This window comes from Bolinopsis microptera, chromosome 7, assembly GCF_026151205.1.
Source record: "Bolinopsis microptera isolate Bmic1 chromosome 7, MBARI_Bmic_1.0, whole genome shotgun sequence".
NCBI lineage: Eukaryota > Metazoa > Ctenophora > Tentaculata > Lobata > Bolinopsidae > Bolinopsis > Bolinopsis microptera.
Window position 1 is genome coordinate 7714844 of NC_087078.1, and position 13453 is coordinate 7728296.

The following is a 13453-nucleotide window of genomic DNA, read 5'->3' on the forward strand; positions in this document are numbered from 1 at the left end:
ACAATGAGAATCGAGCCCTCTTTGTAATCCGTTGAAACATTGTCTACTTCCTTCGTCTTTTACAGACTTTGAGACTCATTATATATCAAAATCAATGACAATTAAGAAACAATCACTCAACACGGTTGATATCTCGTGACAAGATGGTCGGTAGACCGCTAATTAAACATTTAATTGTTCACTAATTAAGATTTGAATTGAACAATGTCCACGAAGACCAATGCCTATTTTATTGGAGACCAAGAGTACGTGTTATTGCTTACTGTACAGACTGCAGTAGGAAAAACAAACCTAGTGGCATCAACCACAATGGGAATTGGGCCGTCATTGTAATCTGTTGAAACATCGTCTACTTGAGCTTCATTAGTCTTTTACAGACTTTGATACTTCAAAAATAATTAAGATACAATCACTATTCACTAAAATAATACTAATAGTAACAATGATCTGTAGACCACTAATTACCCCGTAATTGTTCACTAATTAAGATTCGATTTGAAAAATGTACGCGAGGATATACTGCCTTGACCATTGTTCATTTAAGTATTCATTATTATAAATTAAAGGCCCTGCACTGAGGGTATGAAAGTAATTACTGTCGATGTTTTTTAAACGCTTATTACGAATCACCCCCATGACATATAAGGTACAAATTTTTCCCTGACAAGTTATGGACAAACAACTGTTTTGGTCACGTGACATGCTAGTAAAACACAAATTCGGCTGTCTAAGGTTTTGGTTAGGGTTAGGGTTTGAGTTAGAATTTGGGTAAGACCGTTTCGTTCGGCTGCAAAACTAAAAACCCAAGTCACGCGATAATTTTTTGGACGAGCGAAATAATATGAGCCATCGGTATCATGTGTGTTATTAATATTAATGCACTAGTGTAACCCATGCCTACGGCCGGGACTTCACTATCGCAGTTAAATTGCAAAAGTATAAACAGTGCAAAAGTTAAAATTGTGCAAAAGTATAAACTCGCTCAGTTGAAACCGACTGCATAAGAGAAAATTTAATTCTGAGCGCCCATCACGTAATACGTATCCAATAGTAATACTTAAAGTTAATAGGCTGGGTCAGGGTGACCGACAACTGACCCCAATTGAATCTAGTTCCCACGCAGTTAACAGACACCCAATCAGCTTAATTGGGTGACCAATCAGCTTAAATCCCAAAACGACAATTTTATAGCTCCTAGATCACCATCACTTTTTGACGACGGATATGTTAAACCCCTTTACTTCTTGGCGACGCCGAAAAAGACAGAAACTGGTGAAAAGTCCCGTCGATATAAATTGCTTATTAAAAACCTTTTGTCTTACTAATGATAAGTTAAATTGTTTTTGTCACGAGTGTTTTATAGGCAATGTTAATGCTGTAAATAACGTCATATTATTTAGACATTCATCTATCGAATTGTGGCAACAATTTGAAGACAGTGAATGTCTTGCTTAGGTGGAGGTTATTGTAATGATTTTTGGGATCTTGATATAAAATCTAAAGGGACATAAATTCGTACTGTCAGGTATATAGTATTTTAAACTTGGAATTTGTAGCTCGGAATTTAAATGCATGAAACTGAATGATAATTTAATTGGTTTTTGTCATGAGTGTTTTATTCAATAATGCCAGAAATAACGTCATTTGTCAGATTATTTAAATATTCATCTATCAAAATTCAAATCGTGGCAACAATTGGATGACATTGAATGTTATACTCAAATAAATGTTATTATAATGATTTTTGGGATCTTGCTATAAAATCTTAAGGGGCATAAAGTTCATGACTCACTTAATTAAAAAATGTAGTTATGTCAGTTATAATACAATTTAAAATTGTAGCTCTGAATTTAAATGTATGAAAATGGAACGGGGAGAAATATTTATAATGACGACGCTGATTTATCTCCTTATAAACTGAATAATTTTTAAACCAGCAAACAAGTGAAACAAAAATTAAAGTTCAAATAAAAGCAGAAATTGACAACATTTTAAGACAAAAAATGCATCAAGTATAGAAGCAAGTGATTTAGATTATATGGCACTCATGTTTCGGTCACGTTCTTGCTGTATTCTGACTTTGATGAGGTCAAGACACTGGAAATAAAATACTGATTTCCCCAATCCGAGTTTGTGCAGCTAGCATTTTCCATTCTGTCAGCGTGCCCACCATGGGAGAAACAAATAAAGGTAATTGAAGTGCAATTAATGTTTGATACGAAGGGTCTGTGTCAGGATCTTTCGAAGAAAAAATAATAATTGACCCCGTTAATAGCTTTCAGCTGTTTTATCAGTGTCTTCTAATACCTGAGCTCTCGAGCCACTTCTGAGTCATTCAAGATGCTGCCCTCTCAGGAGTTGTCTCACCAACTACTTTGCAGCACCAGCAACAGCAGTGATAGCAGCAGCGGCCAATAAAGGTGGACTTAACATAATCCCTGATCTGCTTCTTTCTGATGAAGTATATTATCGGGTTGATGGTTGAATTGAAAGGAATTCCTACAAATACTGCGTACAAGCCGTACATTGAGAACATGTCGACATTTTCGTTCCCAAACCAGACTATAATAACTGTGCAGACGAGGTACGCTATATTTATATGTTTACGGTGCAGAAGCATCCTGATATGATCAAAATAGTGATGGTGGCATGTCGGCGCGTTTTGTTGGTGTTGTCTGGGTTTCTCTTATCAGCCCGGAGTTTTATTGCACAGATTGCTGAAGATACTATTACAATGAAAATAATCAGAGTCAGCTCCACGATCATAAATATACTTTGAGATTCTTCAGAAATCAGATTTAGATACGGCAACAAGACATTAACTAAAAACAAGAGCATCCAATGAAAAGCAGTGATTAAAGCAATCAATTTTTTCTTTATTTCGTAAAAAGGGTAAACCATACAAATTGTCCTCGTCACTGAAAGTAGACACGTAGCGAAAGCCGTTGCTGCAACAAGAAGGTTAAACCAATTCAATAGAAAGCTGATTACCATTTGCGTTTTTTCCGTCGAACCAGGCAACATTTCCATACTCACGGACAGGGACACTCCCCAAAACATAACAGCTGATATACAGACAAGTAAGTCTGTAGAATTCAGGAGTATCATGAGCTTGCTGGCCAAAGTTTCACGGTCTTTGTTGAGGAAGTAGGAAAGGGAAAGAGCATTTGATATGGTTCCCCCAATTCCTTCAACAAAAGTAAGAATGATGAGCCCAAATGATATAAGTCCAAATGAATAATCTGGTTCAACGGTAGGATACTCTGATGATAGATTTGAAATCGCCATTATATCTCCTGTAAAAAAGAACTTTTAACAAATTTGTTAGCTCTATAAAACTGTATTTGTGAGCTTATTATTAGGAATTTAAATCTCGTTGAGGGCCATCTATACATAACGTAGTCGATTTGTCCCATTTTCAGACTCTACGTTGTATTTAAGGAACACCGTCGTCTCAAACGATAAGACTAACTCTAAGAGCAGTAGTTCAGCACTTTAAATACTTTTCTGTTATCTTAAGTAACAATCTTAATAAAGTGTGTGTGTGTGTGTGTGTGTGTGTGTGTGTGTGTGTGTGTGTGTGTGTGTGTGTGTGTGTGTGTGTGTGTGTGTGTGTGCGTGCGTGCGTGCGTGCGTGCGTGCGTGCGTGCGTGCGTGCGTGCGTGCGTGCGTGCGTGCGTGCGTGCGTGCGTGCGTGCGTGCGTGCGTGCGTGCGTGCGTGCGTGCGTGCGTGCGTGCGTGCGTGCGTGCGTGCGTGCGTGCGTGCGTGCGTGCGTGTGTGTGAAATTTCCGAGCGTCTATATTAATAAAACGGTAAGAGTTATGGGACTGGTTTTTTCGATATAGTGCCGACTAAACTCTGACGAAGCCAATGAGCAAATTTATTTAAATCAGCGGTTGGTTAGTGGTTTTATTGATGGTTTTGTACCACAAATGTGACATAAAATTGCTCACTTTTCCTCCCTCTTCACTTTCTCTTCCATGATTACTGCATGTTATGTAGCGTTGATGCATGAATCATAAGTAGGTTAGCTGCAAGTAATACTATAAGCTTATTAGGGGGCAGGGGCACTCATTGCGGTCTGTTTGGACTGTAGAGAGAGTTCATACTTTCATACGACATTTTTATGAGTGTTTTCAAATATAATAGGCGGGTGGGTGTATACTTTTGCATTTCAACTGCGATAGTGAAGTCCCGGCCGTAGGCACGGGTTACACTAGTAATATTATAATATAGTATGCATTGTATACATTGAATCGATATTAGGTCATTACTACGTAACAAAGATGTATTTTCATGAGCGTTGTGACATTACATTACATTACAGGTATGGTACATTTTATTACGCTGAAACAGAGTACTACGAGGGAGAGTGGTATGAGAATAAGAGGAATGGTAGTAAATAGTATATTCCAGATAAATTATAGTTTGCTAATTATTTCAGGTTGACGAAAATCTTGATTATCATAAATATTAAACGTTTATATTTGCTTAAGTTAATGATAATTACTTGTTTCACTTGCTCCAACAAGGTGATAAGAGAATTCAAAACTACTAATACTATACGAAGTTAAAGTTAAAAAAATTTGAAAACTGGATCTGGATCTTCAAAATGATAAATGTGAGTAAAAATAAAAAAGTTAAGCTTGCAAGTGACGCCAATACAAAGACAAACCTAGTTTTTCTTTATCAACCAGCTGCGCTGACAACATTACATTTAGTTTTACGAGCCAATTACAAAATGTAGCAGCTGTTGAAGCTCTCACACAAAACGACTTGTACGGACTTGTTTTGTCTAGGTTGGTGGGGTGAGCGTCGTCGATCACATTCTGCTAAGGATCCCATAGGATCTATGCAGCCTCCCGGTCCACCTGCAGCCGAATGCTCGAGAAATCGTGTGTGAGGGTTAAATGGGGAGCTGTGCAATATAGTACAGCGAAAAGAAAAAACTTCAATGGATGGTTACCGTAATGGGTGCCACATGCCTAGCATGAAATATTTACCTACTTACTTGCACTTGTGTAGGTCTTTAGAAGCATTAGAATCGGGCGTTGCCAGCCACAGGCTATCCCGAATTTAGAAGCTTGCTTTAATAATGCTTTAATAATGTACATTAAGAATCGTGAATAACACCTTAATTAATACTTTTTCTAACCTGGAGGCCCTAAAATGACTCGTCAGGATCCAGGCTAAACTTAAAATGGGACATAACCCACTAACTAAACTCGCTGAAACAGTGTGCTAAGCTGAGCTGGAGGCCAAGTTACCAGTGCTTGGAATCTGGTAACTTGGCCTCCATGAGCTCATCAATTTTCAGATTAAAATAAATCGAGACCAATTAGTCAGTAAACTGATGATGGTATGAAACAAAATTGTTACAGTTATTTACTCCAGCCATGAGACTAGCTCTGACTGGCTTCTTACATACGGTAGTAACGTCTTTAGACAATCAGTATTTTTCAACGGTCCACTGCTTGCCATCTCTGAAACAAACTTAAATATAACGTGTCTTCCCAGCTTATTTTCAATAAACATTTGCAAGTCTAATACAAAACGTGTGCTATTGGAACACCAATCAAGGGACAATAACGAGGAAAGCTGGCAAACCTTTTTACTGAATAACATTCCTGGTTTAAGGAAATCTCAACGGTCACAAAATCACACACCTCACAACATAACTTAGTATTAGTAAACTATTTTAACAATTCACCACCATCAGCACGTAGGTACCCTCCTTATACCCGTCCGAAATACGCTGAACATGCATGACTCACACATTTTAGTTATATTACGAAAGCACTTTCAATAATAACAATTACCGGCCACATTAGAAATCATAAAATTTTCGCTGCCATACCTGCTAATTATAGTCTACTGATAATACTCCCGGCCATCGCTCAATCCAAGCCTTAATATCAGCACAACACGCACAATCACATATCATCAACTTGATCTCAACGCATCATAATAACAACCACGCGCACGGACTGCCACCGCTCACTACACACACACACACACACACACACACACACACACACACACACACACACACACACACACGCAGCCACGCACGCACGCACGCACGCACGCACGGGCGCACGCACGCACGCACACCGTACACAAGCACGCACACCGTACACAAACACACACACCGTACACACACACACACACACACACACACACACACACACACACACACACACACACACACACACACACACACACACACACACACACACACACACACAACACACACACATCGTGATACGGCGTGATCAATTATTTTAATTGAACTTGAAGTACAACGGCTGCGCCCCTGACTTTTTAACTAAAGATAAGAGACGTATATATTAGGACTTTTTTATTTTGATGAAATTTTGTGTGTGAATCATGAATTAAAGCTTTGTGTGAGAATAAGTGTGGAAATAAAAGAGATATTTGTTTTATTATATCATAATCATGTATATTATCTTAATTATGTGACAGTATTATTATTTTACCTGCACCTACAGACTATATTATTTCAGTTAGTATCGATATGAATGTTACGATATTATTTCAGTTTATTTTTATATTATATTGTATTCAATAAACCGATTTCAAAGCCCTTATGGGTGGCCCTCGGGTCTTTAAAACAAAAACAAACGCGTACTGGAATCAAAATTTCGAATAAAATTGAAAAATCATATTGTCCCATTCTCTGTCCCATTTTTAGATTTTCAAGATGAAATTTCCAGGACCGAAATTTTACAGTTTTTACAATTTTACAGTTTTAACTAAATTGTTCACCTGCAACAAATTAGCCAGTCAACTATAGCTATATAATAGATGTCATATAACACGATTGAGGTGCTGGACGTTTCATGATTTCGGTCGGACGTTTGATTTCGGTCGGAGGAAGCTCTCTCTTTCTCTCTCTCTCTCTCTCTCTGTTCTGGTCAACGGTTTCGGAGGAAGCTCACTGCACAAAGCTTAACAAAGCGAAAAGTCGTATTTTCCAATTTCTGTCCCATTTTCAAATATACTTTAGCTTAAATAGTCTGCAGTCACCAATAAAGAAAAAAAGAGATGTCCCATTCTCTGTCCCATTCTCTGTCCCATTCTCTGTCCCATTCTCTGTCCCATTCTCTGTCCCATTTTTAGATTTTGAAGATGAAACTTCCAGAACCGAAATTTTACATTTTTTACTGAATTTCTCACCTGCAACCAATTAATCAGTCAACTATAAGTAGTATAACTATATGACACAATTGAGGTGCTGGAAGTTTGATTTCGGTCGGAGGAAGCTCACTGCACTCACTGCAAAAAGCTTAACAAAGTGAAATAAGTCGTATTTTCCAATTTCTGTCCCATTTTCAAATATACTGTAGCTTCAGTCACCGATAAAGAAAAAGAGAGATGTATGTAAAATATGTATCTTTAATTTTTATCATCAAACATATAACATCAAATTTTCATAACAATTAATAATTGAACTCTGATTAGTTCAGGTAAAAAAACTTTAACAACTAGTATGTGGAGGAGGTTTCCTCTGTGGAAGAGGGGGTGAGATTGTAGCCTGAACTTTTGAGCTATATGGAATCCACATCACTAAAACATGCAGATCCTTGAATTCCGCAAATAGCTGTCTCAGTTCTGGAATGTTCGGGCTCTCATCTGAGTTTGCTACCGGATAGTTATCTAAAGGTTTCTTCTTGTCAAACAGCAAGAAATGATATGTCTCATGAGCTTCGTAAAAGTCCTCATAGATAGATATATCTTCTTCTACTTCTTCCTTTTCGCTGGACTTAGTTACCAGTCGAAGTGGCTTAGAACCATTAACTTGCAGCGTGAACCACTGGTTGCAATCTTCTATTTTCTGTTCAGTGTCCTGTAACAGGTAGAATTCTCGGGAGAGGCGCTGGACAGTGCAGCGGAAGAACATTTCTTCGTTGTGGTTGATAGAATCAGGTTCGTGAACCCCACATTTCAGCTCGAGCGAGTGCTCAGGTAAAATCTTCTTCCCGAAAGGTTTAAGGACCAATTTTATGTACTCCTTCGGGATTCTATTGTAACAAACGAATTTGGTGAATAGCTCCACAATCTCGTCTCTCTTTGAAGAATTTCCTTCTGCCCACTGCATGATCGATTCGACCCTCAGGAACTCCCATTCGCCTAAACTCACGTCTCCAAGAAACTCTTTGACCACATTAAATGAAAGCGTCTCCCATTGTACGTATCTTGGAGCGAAATTTTGCGGTTTTGTGATGAGGAATTTCTGAAGAAGGTATTTTATATCTTGATCCCTGTTCACCTCATACAGTCTCATGAAATGAGTTACCGTATCACCGTTCATCATCTTGTTGTCGTTGATGTACTCGATGATGCATTGTTTAACGAGAGGTTCGGCTGTTGGATATCTTGCTTTTACCACGCAAAGCAGCTCCTCTGAGGAGATACTGCTTGTTCTGGAGAGAGAATAGTCACCGTCACATGCTTTACTTTCCATTGCTTGCATGATGTCTCCGAGATATTTGTCTACTCTCATCTCTGTTACCTCCATTCCAGTATTCCCTGAGTTAAGGAAGTTCTCTCTTATATCAGCTTGTCGTATTCTTTTTGTTATCGTTCTCATAATGGTGGTTCTTATGGAATCCTCCAAGCCCCTGACGCTCAAGATCCACGGATAAACGTGTTGTAATAGATCAGTTTTGGAAATTCTGTGGTATTTGATATCAAAAAGCAGGATTTCAATGTGACATCTGCGGTTTTCCAATTCGAATTCGGCCCAATTGGTAAATAAACTGAAAATGTCTATGGGTGAGAGCAGACCAAAGTTGTTTGATGTGATAGACTTCAAACAATAGTAGTCTAATTCGGAGACATTGCCAGTTTCAAGCTCAGATAAACTTTTCAAAAACTGTGAGTCAAGTTGACTCAAACAGTATTCGACGAGCTTGTTATCAATATCTCTTGTCCCAAACTTTTGTGCGAACTTGAAAAGATCTACAAAGTTGTCCACCGCTATGATTTCACCGAACATTGACTGAGCATAATTCCGCAACCACTTCACTTCATAGCATGTAGCAAACTTGTAAACTTCCTTAATGTTCCCGTAATTCAACTTGATTTCACCGCAATATAAACTCCTAACGATCTTTCTCAGGGTGTTTGGGTGATCGTCAAAATCTGGTGACAATTTGATATTGGTAGTAGTGTTTCGATCAGTCTGCATCTGATCGGTCTCTGGCACCCAGACCTCCCCCGCTTCTAACATATTGCTGTTTAATGCAAGGATCAATTTATGGCAATAGATCTTCTCGTCGCCAATCAGAATGCAAGCGTCAGACAGGTCATCTGTGTAGTCGAAAAATGGCAAAAGTGAAGCACAGAGGTTTTCTTTCCATCTTTTCTCTGCCGATACAGGATGGTGCTCTTCCATTTTGTTCATGTAATAATGTTGATACATCTTCTTTTCTTTACTGAAACAGATATTAATGAAATAATTTTTACTTACGTACACTGTAATCGTGTGGTATCAAAGCCTAAAACGTTGTATGCGAATGCAACCGTAAGAATTCAAACAAAGAAATATCTAAAAGCGACTGTTATGTTGAATTAAAATTATGTTACATTATGTTACATTACAAATCAAATTATCGTCATGATCCATGTATTAACTTATTAATGTGGAAAAAAATGTAAAAATGTGGATCGTCATATCATGAAGATTTCGATATCCAGGTTTACGTTCTGGTTACTGATTAAAAATTTCCTATGAAAACAACTTACAACAGCAAAATCGCATACCGTACGGCCGACTCTATGTTAGATATATCGACTGCTATTTCTATCGCATTTTCATGTAACAAGGGATAAGCTTGCAATTTACTTATGGTTATCCGTTATATTGGTAATTATATAGTCATATATTATATGGGAAAGAAGAAGTTTTGTAAGACACTAAATAAAAACGGAAAACCTACAACAAAAAGACCAAACAACTCAGTCTCAAGGACCTAATTGTAAAACACCAACAATTTAAGGAATCTGAAACCGAAACTATAAAGTGAAATGATATCTGCAGGAACGGAGAGCTCAAATAACATAAATCTTACCAAGTTGCTCCGATGGAGTACAGTTTCTAATCAGATTATGCTTAATCAGTGCACCTTTGACCTACGTCTTATATCGTCATATTTTTACCTCATTCCATATTAGAAAAATGAGTTATCTATAAGACGTATATTATAAAAATGAATTACAGGCAACTTGGTGATTTTCCAACATGACAGTTGACGCACATTTATTGGTGATTTAACTGTTATAGAGAAAACAAACAAATATATTCATGCAACCATCAGGTACTAATTTTTATGTTATAATGAGGGTGATGAAATTTCAAGTTCATTCTAGGGTAACTTGTTAAAGTAAAATTATTTATGAAGTAGAGACCCTTAGAAATTAGTAAAAATTAGTGGAAACGAGTTTGTGAATTGTGGTGTGACTCAACTGAATTTCTCACCCGCAACCAATTATTCAGTCATAAATGGCATATGAGTATGACACGATTGAGGTGCTGGAAGTTTGATTTCGGTCGGAGGAAGCTGATCCTGCAGAAAGCTTAACAAAACGTTGATTCGTATTTTTTAATTTCTGTCCAATTTCCAAATATGAAAATTTCTGAACAAATATTTGACAGATTGGATGGACTTTTCACCCAAAGACCAATCGAGGTGCTGGAACTGGAAATAAAAATCCTGAACAAAATTTAAAAATCAAATTGTCCCATTATATTTCTGTCCCATTTTCAGATTTTGAGATTATGAAATTTCCAGAACCAAAATTTTACAGTTTTGACTACCTTACTCGGGAATATTATAGCGGGTTAATTTATGATTGGGAAAATTAATGACCGGGAAAAATATGGCGGACTTTCCCAAAACCCGCCAAATTATCCCGGTCATGAATTTACCGGTGGCCGACCTTTCAAGTTTTTTTTCAGAGGTCAACACATTTTCAACCGAAATTTTTGTTTTTTGTTACTTGTTAAAGAAGTTATTTCAATTTACAGTTATTGATATTACTCAGAAATAGAAAAAAATACACGTCTATTTAAAGGAAAATAAATAAAGCAATAATAAGTCAAATCCTCATTAAAGCGTATTCTCATTCTCATTATCGCTAATGTCCCCTCCATTATCATTACTAGCAGGAACCCGTATAATATAACCCTAAACGGTGTCAAGACTCAAAATACTAAAATAATTATTACCTATTTAATTGGCGTTTTTGACACCACTTGGGGGTCCAAATTTTCGGCTCTAAAATCATTATTCCTTGGCCAATTTTTTATTTTTTCATGCTGATTTGAAGGCCATTAAAGCATATGACCCAGCCAAAGAAGTTCCAGTTGTATATCTTTTACGGGTTATGCGGAAAGTCGCGTTAAAGTTGATGCCGTGGTGTCAGTAAAATGGCACAGATATATATATATCCAACCGTGTGTATGACGTGTCCCAGTAGCCAATCATAATATATATATATATATCGTCTCGCTTTATATATAGTAAGATTGATATCCCCCTGCTGCTTACCGTCAAATTCGAAGTCGTATTGTTGTCTTTCATTTTGTCCGCTAGTGGGGCTACTGCTTTGAAGGTCAGCCGGAGCTTAATTTCCTGCCCACATATTGGTATTGGGGAACGTTTTGGCTTTGCATCTTCAATTCATTTTCAATTCATTACTTCTCCAGTTATCAATCCACCGTGGACCATGAAATAGTGGCACAGTTTACTCACTTCTAGCGGGATGTGGCCACAATTTACTTTAACGGGGAAAACTCCCTCTTTCTTTAGTCTACACACTGCACACGAGAAGCGATCAATCTTTAGCGACTGAGCTGATGTCTCTCGCTCCACTGTTACACGCTCTCCAGGTTCCGCCTTTGTCCAGTCAGTAGCTTTGTAAATATGATGATGAAATCCTCGAGATGCGATCACAGCCGTAAATTCCAGAATATGAGTATCATCAGCTCTTGGGACTTCTTTTATCTCGGGAGCCTGGCGTGTCATTCTCAACGTCAGAAAATTGGTACACAGTAAGCTAACGATGACGACTCAAACCGCAACAGTAAAGAAATGATAATTTACTGCCCTTTAGCTATCCCGCGAAGATTATTATTATAATATATATATATGTTATTATTATTTTCGTTTTCTTCTATAACATATAAATTGTTTTCTTCTCTACGATTCACTGATTCATGGGCAAGAGAAATGAGAATCACGGTCCATCCTGAAATCTGATTTCTATAACCAAATTGTGATTTTTATAACGAAATTATGGTAGCAACAGCCAATAAAGTTACAGCCCTCCATCCACTGCTTCAAAAGTCTTCTCTAGCACATATGAGACTTTAGGTAAAATATGATGATCACCACCCCCTTGGAACCCCATAATCTGACTCGGCGGGTTTTATTATGACTGGTAAAATTTTTGACCGGGAAAAATATGGCGGAATTTTCCAAAACCCACCACTTTATCCCAGTCTTAATATTCCCGAGTAAGGTAAATTTATCCCCTGCAACGAATTCTTCAGTCATAAATGGCATATTATATATGACACGATCATGAAGTGCTAAAAGTTTGATTTCGGTCGGAGAAAGCTCGTTTGGGAACAACTTTTCTTAATTCTGCGCTCAATTAAATAGCCTAATTATATCTTGGTACCAACCGTCAGTGAAGAACTTCTTACTCAAAAACCAGCTTTTGACACCTGGACTCTGGAGATTTTATTTCACAATCCCAATAGCATGTGTAGTTGTTCCTTGGGACCTACAACCTTTACTTTGAACTTTGCTTTAATCTCAAAAATGGCGAGCTGGAGGTCGGTCTTACAGGTTCTAATCTGACGTATCAGAGCTACTTCAGCTAGTGAATTATGCGATACGTCCAATTGAAGGTTAAGACTGGATCTGGACTAGTCATTTTAGGGCCTACGAAATAATTTTCACCGGTATTTTGTCGAGCTGAACATCCTACACCCTTTGCACATCCTCGATTTGCTTGCAGAATCTCAAAAAATGACGAGCTGGAGGTCAGTCTTACAGGTTCAAATCCGACGTATCAGAGCTTATACTTCAGCTGGTGAGACGGTGAGTTAGTCCAATTTAAGGTTAAATCTGGATCTGGGCCTTGTTCATATACTTATACCCAATAATATTAATTGTGTGAGAAATTTACTTTTCGCGGATTGTTTTGTTTTGAATAGTTTAAGTGTTGTTCACATATTATATAATGACTGAGGGTGAGGGATGGGGTTTCTATTTGGTTATGCCACTGTTATTTTAACACAGTGGCTATGTGTAAAACTGATTACGGGGAGGGGGTTTAAATTGGCCAAAAGGTGATTACATATATAATAATATAAGACCGCTAATAGTTTCAATCAAGATAATAATCAAAGCCATT